Genomic DNA, 6,000 nt, shown 5'->3' with positions numbered 1-6,000 from the left:
AGAGAACTTGTGGAGTTCTGAAAAGCTAAGTGTGGCCCACTGAAAGAAGTACAACTTCTGATGGAAAATGGTTTTATTGGAATGATTTGGTTTACTCGTTTACGTCATGTGACTGTGGCCATGCTGGAGCACCGCCTTTAGTCGAGCAAATCAACCCCAGGACTTATTCTTTGTAAGGCTAGTACTTATTCTATCGGTCTCTTTTGCCAAACCGCTAAGTTACATAAACACACCAGCATCGGTTGTCAAGCGATGTTGGAGGGGGGGGGGACAAACACAGGCACACAACCATACACACACACATACATATATACAACAGGCTTCTTTCAGTTTCCGTCAGCCAAATCCACTCACAAGGCTTTGGTTGGCCCGAGGCTATAGTAGAAGACACTTGCCCATGGTTCCACACAGTGAGACTGAATCCGGAACCATGTGGTTCATAAGCAAGCTACTTACCACAAGGCCACTCTTACACCTCCTTCCAAACACCAATTTATATTTCCTTATCTACACATTTGATTACTTGCTTAAAGTAATTGCCAGTAATGTTTAAAGCATACAAATCTGAAAAAAATTTTTGAAAAAAAATTGAAGAGAAAATATGGTAGAGGTACTTATTTAAAAAATGAGCTTACTGCTTTATATTTTTGTAACCACTGTTATGTATAAGTAGTGTTTTATAAAATAGTAGGTTTTACAATATACAATTATACTTTTCCATTTTTTTACTTGTTTCAGTCATTTGGCTATGGCCATGCTGGAGCACTGCCTTAAGATGTTTTTTTAGTTGAAGAAATCGACCTCAGAGCTTTATCCTTTGTAAACCTAGGCTTATCCTGTCTGTCTCTTTTACTGAACTGCTAAGTTATAGGGGTGTAAACGCATCAACATTGGTTGTCAAGTGATGGTGGGGAAACAAATATAAAAACAAAGCAACACAAATAAATACACATGTGTGTGTGTGTGTGTGTGTATATATATATATCTATATATATATATATATATATATATATATATATATATACGCTCTTATGCCCATGGGTATATGGCGTAGTGGTTAAGAGCGCGGGCTACTAACCCCAAGATTCTAAGTTCAATTCCAGGCAGCGACCTGAATAATAATTCTGGAGGGTATATCAGCCGAAACAGTGTTAACAACAAACAAGATGAGGACAAATATCCGTCAAATGTAAATAATATCATTACTCAATATCTGGCCTCCATGCTGACATAAGCTGGATAATCCAACAGGATGTTATAAGTCAGAGGATTATGCTCCAATGTTTCTCTTGCTAGATGTACTTCCTAATGCCAGCTGGAGCATCCCCTTAATCAATCTCACCATCTTCTCCATATTCTTTGCTGATGCAAATCACCACTGCTTGGCTCTAACTTTGTTATATCTAACTGAAAGGTTGGAAACCTTTGTATGTTAGACTACTATATTGATACTAACTCTGTGGTAAGAAGCTTGCTTCCCAACCACATGGTTACCAGGTTCAGTCCCACTGCATGGCATAAGTGTCTTCTATAGCCTCAGGACAACCAAGCTTTGTGAGTGGATTTGATAGACAGAAACTGAAAGAAGCCTGTCGTATATATACATATATATATATATACATACACATATATATACATATATATATATATACATATACATATACATATATATATACATATATATATATACATATATATATATACATATACATATATATATATACATATATATATATATATATATATTATATATTATATATATATATATGTATATGTATATATATATATGTATATGTATATATGTATATATATATATGTATATATATATTGTATATGTATATGTATATGTATATGTATATATATATATATGTATATATATGTGTATGTATATATACATATATATATATATATATATATATATGTATATGTATATATATATATGTATATATCATCATCATCATCATCATCATCATTTAACGTCCGCTTTCCATGCTAGCATGGGTTGGACGGTTCAACTGGGGTCTGGGGAGCCCGAAAGCTGCACCAGTCCAGTCAGATCTGGCAGTGTTTCTACAGCTGGATGCCCTTCCTAACGCCAACCACTCCGAGAGTGTAGTGGGTGATTTCATGTGCCACCGACACAGGTGCCAGACGAGGCTGGCAAACGGCCACGCTCGGATGGTGTTTTTATGTGCCACCGACACAGGTGCCAGACGAGGCTGGCAGACGGCCACGCTCGGATGGTGTTTTTATGTGCCACCGACACAGGTGCCAGATGAGGCTGGCAAACGGCCACGATCGGATGGTGCTTGTTACGTGCCCACAGCACGGAGGCCAGTCGATGCGGTACTGGCTACGGCCACGTTCGGATGGTTTTCTTGTGTGCCACGTGCCACCGGCACTGGTACCACAAGATACAAATTCCATTGATGTTCATCTATTTTGATTTGTTTTGATTTGATTTTCACTTGCCTCAACAGGTCTTCACAAGTGTCACAAGAAGGAAGGTATGCACAGGTGGACTGACTACGTCCCAGGTAGGGGCCATGGGTTATGGCCTGACTAGTCTTGCCGGGTCTTCGGATGGTGTTTTTATGTTCCACCGACACAGGTGCTAGATGAGGCTGGCGAACGGCCACGATCGGATGGTGTTTGTCATGTGCCCACCGCACTGACTACAGCACTGATGGATTTCTTGTGTGCCAAGGCACTGGTACCACAAGATACAAATTCCATTGATGTTCATCTATTTTGATTTGTTTTGATTTTGATTTTGATTTTCACTTGCCTCAACAGGTCTTCACAAGTGTCACAAGAAGGAAGGTATGCACAGGTGGACTGACTACGTCCCAGGTAGGGGCCATGGGTTATGGCCTGACTAGTCTTGCCAGGTCTTCGGATGGTGTTTTTATGTGCCACCGACACAGGTGCTAGATGAGGCTGGCGAACGGCCACGATCGGATGGTGTTTGTCATGTGCCCACCGCACTGACTACAGCACTGATGGATTTCTTGTGTGCCACAGGCACTGGTACCACAAGATACAAATTCCATTGATGTTCATCTATTTTGTCTATTTTGATTTGATTTGATTTGATTTGATTTTCACTTGCCTCAACCGGTCTTCACAAGTGTCACAAGAAGGAAGGTATGCACAGGTGGACTGACTAGTCTTGCCGGGTCTTCGGAAGGTGTTTTTATGTGCCACCGACACAGGTGCCAGATGAGGCTGGCGAACGGCCATGATCGGATGGTGTTTGTTACGTGCCCACAGCACGGAGGCCGGTCGATGCGGAACTGGCTACGGCCACGTTCGGATGGTTCTCTTGTGTGCCACCAACACTGATACCACAAAGTGTGTGCCACCGGCACTGGTACCACAAAGATACAGATTCCATTGATATTCATCTATTTTGATTTGTTTTGATTTTGATTTTCACTTGCCTGTATATATATATGTATATGTATATGTATATATATATATATATGTATATATATGTGTATGTATATATATATATATGTATATATACGACAGGCTTCTTTCAGTTTCTGTCTATCAAATCCACTCACAAAGCTTGGTTGTCCTGAGGCTATAGAAGACACTTATGCCATGCAGTGGGACTGAACCTGGTAACCATGTGGTTGGGAAGCAAGCTTCTTACCACAGAGTTAGTATCAATATAGTAGTCTAACATACAAAGGTTTCCAACCTTTCAGTTTGATATAACAAAGTTAGAGCCAAGCAGTGGTGATTTGCATCAGCAAAGAATATGGAGAAGATGGTGAGATTGATTAAGGGGATGCTCCAGCTGGCATTAGGAAGTACATCTAGCAAGAGAAACCATACCAAGAGAAACATTGGAGCATAATCCTCTGACTTATAACATCCTGTTGGATTATCCAGCTTATGTCAGCATGGAGGCCAGATATTGAGTAATGATATTATTTACATTTGACGGATATTTGTCCTCATCTTGTTTGTTGTTAACACAATGTTTCGGCTGATATACCCTCCAGCCTTCATCAGGTGTCTTGGGGAAATTTCGAACCTGGTTCTCATTCCTAAGGTATTTTTCGATGTTGTTGTTATTATTATTATTATTCAGGTCGCTGCCTGGAATTGAACTTAGAATCTTGGGGTTAGTAGCCCGCGCTCTTAACCACTACACCATATACCCATGGGCATAAGAGTGTGGGCTACTAACTCCAAGATTTTGAGTTCGATTCCAGGCAGTGACCTGAATAATAATAATAATAATAACATCGCAAAATACCTTAGGAATGAGAACCAAGGTTCGAAATTTCCCCAGGACACCTGATGAAGGCTGGAGGGTATATCAGCCGAAACATTGTATTAACAACAAATAAGATGAGGACAAATATCCGTCAAATGTAAATAATGTACATAATTCACAAGAATCCATCCGAACGTGGCCGCAGTCAGTACCGCTTGTGGTACCAGTGCCGGTGGCACACAAGAATCCATCCGAACGTGGCCGAAGTCAGTACCGCATCACTGGCCATCCGATCGTGGCCGTTCGCCAGCCTCATCTAGCACCTGTGTCGGTGGCACATAAAAACACCATCCGAAGACCCGGCAAGACTAGTCAGGCCATAACCCATGGCCCCTACCTGGGACGTAGTCAGTTCACCTGTGCATACCTTCCTTCTTGTGACACTTGTGAAGAACTGTTGAGGCAAGTGAAAATCAAATCAATCAAATCAAAACAAATCAAAATAGATGAACATCAATGGAATCTGTATCTTTGTGGTACCAGTGCCGGTGGCACACACTTTGTGGTACCAGTGCCGGCGGCACACATGAGAACCATCCGAACGTGGCCGTAGCCAGTTCCGCATCGACCGGCCTCCGTGCTGTGGGCACGTAACAAACACCATCCGATCATGGCCGTTCGCCAGCCTCATCTGGCACCTGTGTCGGTGGCACATAAAAAAACACTTCCGAAGACCCGGCAGACTAGTCAGTCCACCTGTGCATACCTTCCTTCCTTCTTGTGACACTTGTGAAGACCGGTTGAGGCAAGTGAAAATCAAAATCAAAATCAAATCAAATCAAATCAAAATAGACAAAATAGATGAACATCAATGGAATTTGTATCTTGTGGTACCAGTGCCTGTGGCACACAAGAAATCCATCAGTGCCGTAGTCAGTGCGGTGGGCACATGACAAACACCATCCGATCGTGGCCGTTCGCCAGCCTCATTTAGCACCTGTGTCGGTGGCACATAAAAACACCATCCGAAGACCCGGCAAGACTAGTCAGGCCATAACCCATGGCCCCTACCTGGGACGTAGTCAGTCCACCTGTGCATACCTTCCTTCTTGTGACACTTGTGAAGACCTGTTGAGGCAAGTGAAAATCAAAATCAAAACAAATCAAAATAGATGAACATCAATGGAATTTGTATCTTTGTGGTACCAGTGCCGGTGGCACGTGGCACATAAGAAAACCATCCGAACGTGGCCGTAGCCAGTACCGCATCGACTGGCCTCCGTGCTGTGGGCACGTAACAAGCACCATCCGATCGTGGCCGTTTGCCAGCCTCATCTGGCACCTGTGTCGGTGGCACATAAAAACACCATCCGAGCGTGGCCGTCTGCCAGCCTCGTCTGGCACCTGTGTCGGTGGCACATAAAAACACCATCCGAGCGTGGCCGTCTGCCAGCCTCGTCTGGCACCTGTGTCGGTGGCACATAAAAACACCATCCGAGCGTGGCCGTCTGCCAGCCTCGTCTGGCACCTGTGTCGGTGGCACATAAAAACACCATCCGAGCGTGGCCGTTTGTCAGCCTCGTCTGGCACCTGTGTCGGTGGCACATAAAATCACCCACTACACTCTCGGAGTGGTTGGCGTTAGGAAGGGCATCCAGCTGTAGAAACACTGCCAGATCTGACTGGACTGGTGCAGCTTTCGGGCTCCCGAGACCCCAGTTGAACCGTCCAACCCATGCTAGCATGGAAAGCGGACGTTAAATGAT

This window comes from Octopus sinensis, linkage group LG3, assembly GCF_006345805.1.
Source record: "Octopus sinensis linkage group LG3, ASM634580v1, whole genome shotgun sequence".
NCBI lineage: Eukaryota > Metazoa > Mollusca > Cephalopoda > Octopoda > Octopodidae > Octopus > Octopus sinensis.
This window is presented reverse-complemented; position numbering follows the sequence as displayed.